Here is a 10194-nt window from a genome sequence, read left to right on the forward strand (position 1 = left end):
AAAAAATGTGTTTTTATTTATATATGTTTATATATAAATATATGCGGTGGCCCCTAGAGACAAAACACGTACAAACTCCAAAACACATTTCTAGCATGAACTGAACTTCCAAAGCAGAGCTACTAGATCACTTAAATTACACAATTGAAAGCATGTGTGTATTGTTTGTGTATTTATACACAGGCACTCATATATATTCAAATAATTTTAAAAAAAGTTCATTTACCTGTTACTACCACACACCAAATCCGGTTGTTGGTACTTCCTGGCTTGTGGAGCCACAAGATAACAAAAGCTCAACACTGCGCCCAGCATCCTGGAGCACTTCTGTTGTCTTTTGTACATGTTTTGAGTTTTTATGTGCTTCTGAGTTTTTATGTGCTTCTGAGTTTTTACGTGCTTCGGCGTTTGTACGTGTTTTGGAGTTTTTACATGTTTTGGAGTTTGTACATGCTTCAGAGTTCGTACGTGATTTGAGGTTTGTATGTTCTTTGTCTCTAGGGGCCACCGTAAATATACTTTTATTTATTCACTCCACATAAAATGTAATAAATAAATCATATAATACAAAAATCAACTATTCACATTTCAAGTTTTAACTATTTAAATTTTCAGCTTTTTCCTTTCACAAATTTAAAGTGAAAAGTATGGAACGCCAGGACTGCCATAATGAATTAATTAAATACACCATTAAATAATTAATTAAATGTGGCAATAATTAATTAAAATTGGAATTAATTAATTAAATAAATAGTTATGACACATGCAATTAATTAATTATTGACACATTTAATAAATTAATTATTGACACATTTAATTAATTATTTAATGATATATTTATTTATTTCATTTTGGCAGTCCTGGCGCCTGGCTCTCGTCTTGAAATAATTTTATCTGTCAGCCTCACCCATCAAACTCAGGGGGCGGGGTTAACGCTGCCCATGCAGCTTCTCTAACATTTGATTGGTTGCCGTGCAAAGTAAGTCAAAACAGGTTGATCCTAGAAAATCGATTGCTTGTGTAGTCTTGGGGCAGCCAGGTATCCCAGAATGCAGATCAAATCACAGGCAGCAATGGTGGTGGTGTAGTTTTAAAATATCCCGTTTTTCTGTCACCAGCTACACTTTTAACAGTGTTTTAGCCGCAAATGTCGCGACGTACGTCTGGTCAGGTTGTCAACATAGAACATGTTTGCAAAAGTGCTCAGATGTTTTCAGAGATTTCACTAGCTCTGCTAACAATTAGCATGCAGAGTGCACCCAGGGGGTTACGTTAACCGGTTTGTTTACATATTCCACTCTCCGTGTTCCACATGTTGCATTCGCAGATTCTCATTTTCACCGAACGATCGTCTCTTTCCGCCTGGTCTTGTGTCTCTGTGCTTCTGTAACATAAAGAACGAGCTGACATTTTTCTCATGAAACCAGCGATCAGCTCAACAGACCCTCAGTTTACCTGCATGCATCCTCCTCCTCATCTGTCAGCTGTTTAACACCTGCTGCTAATTCAAGAAACACGCCTACGTTACCTGGTGATAGTCACAGTTTAACCGGGCAGCCGGTACTCGATATAAAGCAATGTCAGCACATTTTTCTGCACAAGATAAGTAAATATAGTGTTTTCCCCGAGCGCAGAGCTGCTGGAGCTTGTTTCCTTACAGAGCACTTCATCAGCGGCTGATGTCCAATCACCGGCACACAGCTTTGAAACCTCACCTTAGTTTTAGCTCTCAGTGGTTAAACGCTGGACTTCATTCACTCAGGTTCTGTCTGTCGGGTCACGTTTACTTCGCTGTTTTATTTACAACTGAGCAAATCGGTTTGGCTGAGGTTAAAGTTACGTTTCATAAGTGCATAGTTTCACAGACGTTTAATGGTTCAGTGGCACATGTGTTAGACTGAACTATCATCTAAATATCATCTGTTTTTTAATAGTTATTCAACTGTATTCTAAGCACCAGCTGTCTGTTAGGATGTGATTTTTTCTCTCTCTCTGTTGGCAGAGGTATAAAAATGTGCAGGAAAATCTGACGTGCATGGCAGGAATAAACACACGTCAAACATAAATGAACCATTTGCCTGTCTCCATAATTGAGAGCATTTTCTCTTATCTCTTATGTCAACACTCTCTCTCTCTTTTTTTTTTTTTTTTTGCTTTTTCGGTCATGTTATGTTTACCTGTCAAAGGCTTGTTACAAACTATGAAACACATCGTGTAGACTTCTGGATGTTAGAAGAAAACTAATACTGCTCATGAAGGAGACTAAAGGCAGGAAGGTGTCCTTTAAAACTAAACATGTTAGGACCTCCCTATTTATATCATAGTTTATGATACAGCACATGTATTTCAGTAATAGCCTGCTGATTTCAGTGTAGTGGTGAACAGTTGCACAGCTCACGTGGGCGTTATCTGTGATACTCCTTAACTATAATTTATCCAAGTTAACTTCAGTTAACCATTCAGACAGTTCTTTTGCAATGAAAAACATAAACACCCATGCTGCCGGTAGGTGTCCTCTAGTGCCAGCTGTTAACATTATAGCTGATTATGCAGTAACCATGGTAACCACGGACTCTGAGCGGCTGGATTGGCGGAGGTCAGACAACAATTTTACATGTATGATCTTAAAACAGGACACAGCCACTATACGTGCTGGCCTTATATCAAATGTGAAGGCAGACTGAGTCTATGTTTGACGTTTTTTATATCTAATCTTCCTTTTCAAACATTTAAACAGCAGCGAGTCTGCAGCTGAGGGAATACAAACTCAAATTGTCGGAACAGGTTTGCTCGTTTCTTGGATTCATTTGGTGATTTATTAAATGTATAACTATTATTCTAATCTGCTGCTGGGTCTCTTACACTTTTCTTTATGCTGTATATTTTCACGTCTTTGGAATAGTTGGAAGTTAGATAGTCAGCTGGGAAACTCTGTGTTAACTCATGGAGCTGAGGATATCGTGGATATGCTGACCTCGCTGCGTGGTGTACAGAGCGAGGTCAGCATGATTAATATTCACAATAAAAATATTAGCCGAACATCATGAAGTCTGTATGTGTTTCATAGTGTCGAACAACCTTTGTACTAGTGATGGGTCGTTCGCGAACGAAATGGCTCTTAGAGCCGGCTCTTTGACGTGAACGACGCGAGCCGGCTCCTTATCGCGAGCCGTCACGTGGGTTTTTTTTTTTCTTTCTCTCACCCTCTCTCTCTCGCACTTTTTTTCCGCTTCACTTCGCACCTGAGCCTTGTGCTTTATGCTGGGCAGAGGGGGGAGGGGCGGTAGTTACACTCAGTAGCACAGGAACAGAGCCAGAGGGAGAGAGAGAGAAAGAGAGCTAGGGACAACAACGTCACATTAGAAAGGTATAGTAATCATCCACAACTATTTTCGGTTGCAGATGATAAAGGATTCAGAAAGTTTATTCATGCAGGCCCATATGACAGAGAATATGCATCTTCTTTTTGTGTTGTGGTTTGCAGTGTTTTGTGTTGTTTTCACTTTAAATTTGTAAAAGGAAAAAGCTGAAAATTTAAATAGTTAAAAGTTGAAATGTGAATAGTTGATTTTTGTATTATATGATTTATTTATTACATTTTATGTGGAGTGAAAAAATAAAAGTATATTTACAGTGGCCCCTACAGACAAAGCACATACAAACTTCAAATCACGTACGAACTCTGAAGCACGTACAAACTCCAAAACACGTACAAACTCCAAAACACGTAAAAACTCCAAAACACGTAAAAAAAACTCAGAAGCACATAAAAACTCAAAACACGTACAAAAGACAACAGAAGTGCTCCAGGATGCTGGGCGCAGTGTTGAGCTTTTGTTATCTTGTGGCTACACAAGCCAGCAAGTACCAACGACCGGATTTGGTGTGTGGTAGTAACAGGTAAATGAACTTTTTTTAAAATTATTTGAATATATATGAGTGCCTGTGTATAAATACACAAACAATACACACATGCTTTCAATTGTGTAATTTAAGTGATCTAGTAGCTCTGCTTTGGAAGTTCAGTTCATGCTAGAAATGTGTTTTGGAGTTTGTACGTGTTTTGTCTCTAGGGGCCACCGCATATATTTATATATAAACATATACAAATAAAACCACTTTTTTATACGTTAGTAATTCCTTTTGTGCATAATTTTATATTATTGTTAATAATAAATTAATTAAAGCAACAAAACAACCTGAAGAGCCGGTTCGGAGCCGAAAGAGCCGGCTCTTTTTAGTGAGCCGAACCGAAAGAGCCGGTTCTATAAAAAGAGCCGGAAATCCCATCACTACTTTGTACAGTTAAAGCCAGCAGTTATTACATGACAGAAACACCAACGTTATCTCTTTTATGTGTTTATACACAGGTCACGCTGATTACTGAACAAAAACCCAAAGATCAGATGTCAAACAGATTTATTTGCCCTCTCTCCTCCTTAAACACGTTTTTAATGTTAGTTATAATTCAGAATTGGCGACTGAAACACGTAGGACACATAAGAACGTCAGGAAATAAAACACCGATAAATATAACCTCAGTAAAAGAAGTCAGCGGGGGTTACTACAGCTGTGTACCGGGGCCTGCGCTTTGTCGGTGGGATTGCTTGCGAGGCGAGCGGGTCTATCCCACGCTTTGCCGTGAGACTGGGCAGACATCTCCGAAATCATCGAAGCACTTTTGCAAAGAGGCTGTATCTTGACAAACCGACCAGACACATGAAGATTAAACCACCAAAATATTAAAACGGTATTTGGTGACACACAAACAGGGTTTTTCAAAGTTCAGTTCTGTTAGCTTCCACATGCCGGTTGTTGTGTGCTAGAAACAATGGCCACCAGGCCAAAGCAATGGTTTTGACTCGATCAGCGTTAACCCCGCCCCCTGAGTTTGATGGGTGAGGCTGACAGATAAAATTATTTCATGATGAGAGCCAGGCGCCAGGACTGCCAAAATGAAATAAATAAATATATCATTAAATAATTAATTAAATGTGTCAATAATTAATTAAATGTGTCAATAATTAATTAAAATGTGAAATACATAAATAATTAATTAAATGTGTCAATAATTAATTAAATGTGAAATACATAAATAATTAATTAAATGTGTCAATAATTAATTAATTAAATGTGTCAATAATTAATTAATTACATGTGTCAATAATTAATTAAAATGTGAAATACATAAATAATTAATTAAATGTGTCAATAATTAATTAATTACATGTGTCATAACTATTTATTTAATTAATTAATTCCATTCGCGAACGACCCATCACTAATGTGTCGGTCGGCTCAGATATTTGAAGTTTACACAGCTACATTCTCACCTGAAAATATGTTAAAAGTTTTTTTGCGACCCAAAAAGAGAAATAAGAGTAATATTAAAACTAAGTTGCTGCTGCCATTGTTGGAAACTGGAATTGGCTGGGCCACGCTATGAATTCTGCAATATGATTTTTCAATTTTGTTGTCCTAGAAAATCGGGCGAAATTCGGGAGAATGGTGGCTCCGGGAGATTTTCGGGAGGGCACTGAAATTCGGTATTCTCTCGGAAAACTCGGGAGGGTTGGCATGTATGGTTGTGGCAACATCACTAACCTTGTCAAACACCTCAGAGTAAATCATATCACAGAATATGACGAGCGTATGTTGAACTGAAGTGAAGAGGAGAGAGTCAGGTGCTGCTAGGGCGAGACAGACGTCTCTCATGTGCTGCAGGCAGGCAAGGTGTTCAAATAGCACAACTTCATTTTTTTTATTTCTATATGATGAACCCTGCATTATTAAGTGATAAGAACAAATAATCTGATGTCCTGTAATCATTATGATGCTATAATTTGAGATACAATAAATAAAATAAGTTTTTGTACAAAGTATCGGTATCGGATCAGTATCGCCGATACCACCCTGAATATTACTTGGTATCGGATCGGAAAGAAAATCAGTGGTATCGCACATCACTACTGAACATTTTCTATTCTTGCTTGTAACTGCTTAACTAGTGAGTGATACCCTGTTCCCACCACATCGCCTTCTATGGCATCTTGCAGTGACTGTGGATACTTGGCAATCAGTTTTTTGGCTACTGCAGTTGAAGCTTGCTTACTCAGAGATGCGCTTGCTTTCATCATTTCAGAAGCAACAATACGGATCATTTCTCTTCTCAACTTTGGCGCTGGCCTCTTCCCTCTCTCCAAACACTGCAGCAAAGCTTCTGGAAACTTATCCCATGGAATCTGGAAGCTGTCAACCCAGTCTAAAACAGCAAGTACTCGGCCAGGTGAAGGTGAGAGAGAGACTGAGGAGCTTGTTGGTGAGGTAGAAGAGGATAAGGATGACTGGATGTGAATTTCAGTACTTTGTGCCGTGAAACAAACAAACATAAATAAATGGGCAAAATGTATGATTGAAAGATAAAGGTACAATAAAGGTAATAGAAATCTACTTACAGTTTTTTTTTCCACGCAGCCACCAGTTTTCTTGCTTGAATCAGTCTAAAAACGGACATCAAATCACTCTCCTGGACGAAGTCAAAATCTTCAGTGGTTTCTACACCCAATGACTGCAGTGTCTCCACAACAATATCAAGAACTGAAGGTGCAAGGTCGGGCAAAACCTTTGTAATGGCATTACGTATGCTGCTTTGGTCCATATCACCCATTTCTGTATATGAGAAAGTAAACAAAGCAATGAAAATATCAAAATATCAGGCTATGGAAGCAATCAGTCTGACAAAACACTATGTTTCAACGGTATTAATTGGCATCCATCCTTCATGTATGATGTCAATGGATAGAAATCAGCCAAGGCGTTGATGTTCAGACACAACATCTTTTCAGTGTCTTTCCTAATCAGTAAGGAACTCTGTTATGTGGGCTGATACTAGGAAATGAGCAGTGTCATCTTTTATTAAAATGAGCACTACCTCACTAAACTCCAGTAAGTCAGTGTTGCCTGTGACAAGGAAATGTCCTTTCTTGTATGTTTTTAACTTATACACCATTTCAACTGTGACCTTTGTGTTCTTCTCTGTAAATCCAAATGGTCTGACAGCATCTTGAATTGCTTTACTATATTGTGCTGGGTAAAACGGAGTGCCACCTTTAACTTGCAAGGCAGTCTGGCACATTGATCCTGCTGAAAGATACGTTTGCAATAACTGATGCCGTTCAGAAAGTGTAAGGCAAAGGTTTTTGAAGTTTTTTCAAATTTCAAGCTCATCTTTTGAAATAGCTGTGCTTGCTTTCAAAATCGCATTGTCCATAGTCTAATTAATGGCCCAAATTTCAGAATCAGTGCTGGGTAACGCCGCAAGTAGTGATGCTTTGGTTTCAAGTTACTTTCTGGGAATAGAACTTTCCTTGACTCCAAATATTCTTGAATAAGAATATCAAGATATGCAACCTGAGATACAGAAATTTTCTGAGCACAAACCAAGTCCACAATATCTTTCAGTTGAAGGAGCAACTGCCACACATCATCTGTTTTATCTTCCACTCTGTCACCAATGAGGAGAGGCAACAGCCTTAAAAAGTTCCAGTTTTGTATTGCCTGTCCTGAGAGTTTAGCTGTTTGAGGACTAACCTCACATGGCTTTGAAGAGGCATCAGTGTCTGAGTATTTAAACTGTTTAATGCGCCGATTCAGAACGGAGTAAGTGAACCATAGTTTTTTCTTCACAAAATATTTCAGAAACAGTGCAACATCATATGACAAAATGCCCTCAAAAATGTCATGTCCTAAACAAGGAGGCAAACCTGGCAGACAGATGTGAAAATATTTTAAACAGTTGAAAACTGACTCAAACTTTATTCCTTCCACATCTGGCATACCTTCAGTGTTGAGGTGTTCAACAGCAGAGTTTCTTTGGTGCGTTCTACACTGATTTGGGTCGCCACTCTGAAAATCACATCGTGTCATTAGACAGTACCTACAGAAATGATGTGTACGACTAAAGTTTTCACAGAAGCCACCAATGCAATGTGAGCCGAAATTACCTCCAGCAATGCAAAACACGGTTCCTTTGACTACAGTTTTATCTGATGTCACTATGCCATTTTCCTCAAGTTCCTTCAAATCTGTTAGTAATTCAGAGAACACATTTGCATGTCCAAATTCTCTGAAGTCTTTCTCTCGACATAATAACACACGAAACATGTGGTCTGTGTCAGACCGAACATGAAGTGGCAAATTAGCAACAGACACATAAACAGCTAATACTTTATGTTTTGTCTTTGCAGAGCCTAAAGGATTAACAACTTCAAAGGTGTCTTGGTATAGCAGTAGTTTGAGACATGATGGATTTGCGTCAAAAAAATTATTGCTTTTGAATATCCTACCATCACTAATGTCACACAGTACATCTTATGAAGAGTCAGCTGACTGCTCACCTGTTACACATTTCTGCTACAAATCAGAGTTTAACAAACATTTCAAAGCCTCTCTTAGAGGTACATAGTATGCAAACTGATCAGTTCTATTCTCGCTTTGTCCTAAGAAAATTTTCTTGGGCTCCACATAGTTAAACATTTCTTTGAAGGACTGTACTCTGGAGTATGTTGTCCTCATTGGCCCTTTATGACATGCGGAAAACAGATCGGATCCCTTGACCTCCTCACAGAGCTTGGCAATACCCTCGTCAGACAATGTTGTGTTAGTTTTTAGGAGTGTAGTGAGGTTATCCAATGTATATGACTGACCCAATTCATGTATGTTTTGTATTTCCTCTACAATGGTCTGGATGGTACACTGTTAAAAAAACATAATAAAAAAAACGTAATATTCCGGCAGCTGGGGCGCCAAAATACTACCGTAAAATAACAGAAAATAACTTCCTCATGAAAATACAGTTATTTTCAGTAATGAAAATAGAGTTTGTTGCGCTAATTTTACATGGGATTCTGCCTTTTCCAAGTGCTTTTAGACATTAAATTAGGAACCTACCGCCTACTAGCCGGTAGGTGAAGAGTCTTGACCACGGACACAATACCGAGAGTGTCCAAGCCGGGGCTCGAACCAGCAACCTTCTGATCACAAGGCGAACTGCCAACTCTTGAGCCACAATCGCCCTAAATAGCAATGATAATAATACTTATGTGATGTAACACAAGCTTATAGGAATCATGTTATATACTTTTCCATAGCATTACATTTGAATTCAACAGTTCGATCTTTCAAATAACGGACAGATATTTGTGAAATCATGATACATTTCTGAATGTATTTTAACAATCTAAATATGCATATGTACAGACAGATACATTTAATAATCATGAAAATTATGTTTTATTACATTACAGTGATTTAACATTAATTTACATTTGAAATGTGAAATCACAGTCTATTTGCGTAACTTTAATGATATTCTAGAACAGTGGTTCCCAAACTTTTTTTGCTGGGCCCCCCTTTGTTTTCAAGAAAAATGTTCGCGCCCCCCCCCCCCGCGTGCACGCACACATCCTCCAACCACACACACCCATATTTTGCTCCATTGTGGTTTATGTCACACCTCAAACATTTAGTAAAAAATTAAGCAAATACAAGTAATCTGCAATAAATTACAGGTAGTAAGAAAATAAACTAGAAACTAATTTACGCTGCGTCCGCACCTACACGGGTATTTTTGAAAAAACAGCTGTTTCGTCCACACGTAAACGGCGTTTCGAATCACCGAAAACTGAGATTTTTTTTAAAACTCATTTTTTGCGTTTACGTGTGGACGAAGAATACAGAGTTCGTCACACAACGTCAAAGGTATGTGCCTTTTTTCACGTCACGCTATGCGCCACATTATTATTTTACATGAGATGAATTGCAGAATGGCAGATAGAGACAAAATACTGTTAATCTGACTATCTGCAGGTTTTACACGCTTACATACGCACGCAGTTAATGTCCCTCAATTTACAAAGGCAGAGGCGTCACGATGTGATTATTTTACATGTAGTTGTTTTTTTTCCTGTGTAATAATATTCAACATTGCTATCAATACATTTTTCAAAAAATGCCTCTCTGTGCAAAAAAGGTTTAAAAAAATAAACAGCTGTGGGATACTGTTTGTCCGTGATTTGAACCGGGGCAATAAATCGTGGCAGGATCAGCCTGATGTTATTTGTATCCCACTGTAACTTTACTTTAAAGATTCTCTTTTTAAATCATTTTATGACTTGTAATCTTATGCGCAGCACT

This window comes from Astatotilapia calliptera, chromosome 3 (assembly GCF_900246225.1).
Source record: "Astatotilapia calliptera chromosome 3, fAstCal1.2, whole genome shotgun sequence".
NCBI classification, from domain to species: domain Eukaryota; kingdom Metazoa; phylum Chordata; class Actinopteri; order Cichliformes; family Cichlidae; genus Astatotilapia; species Astatotilapia calliptera.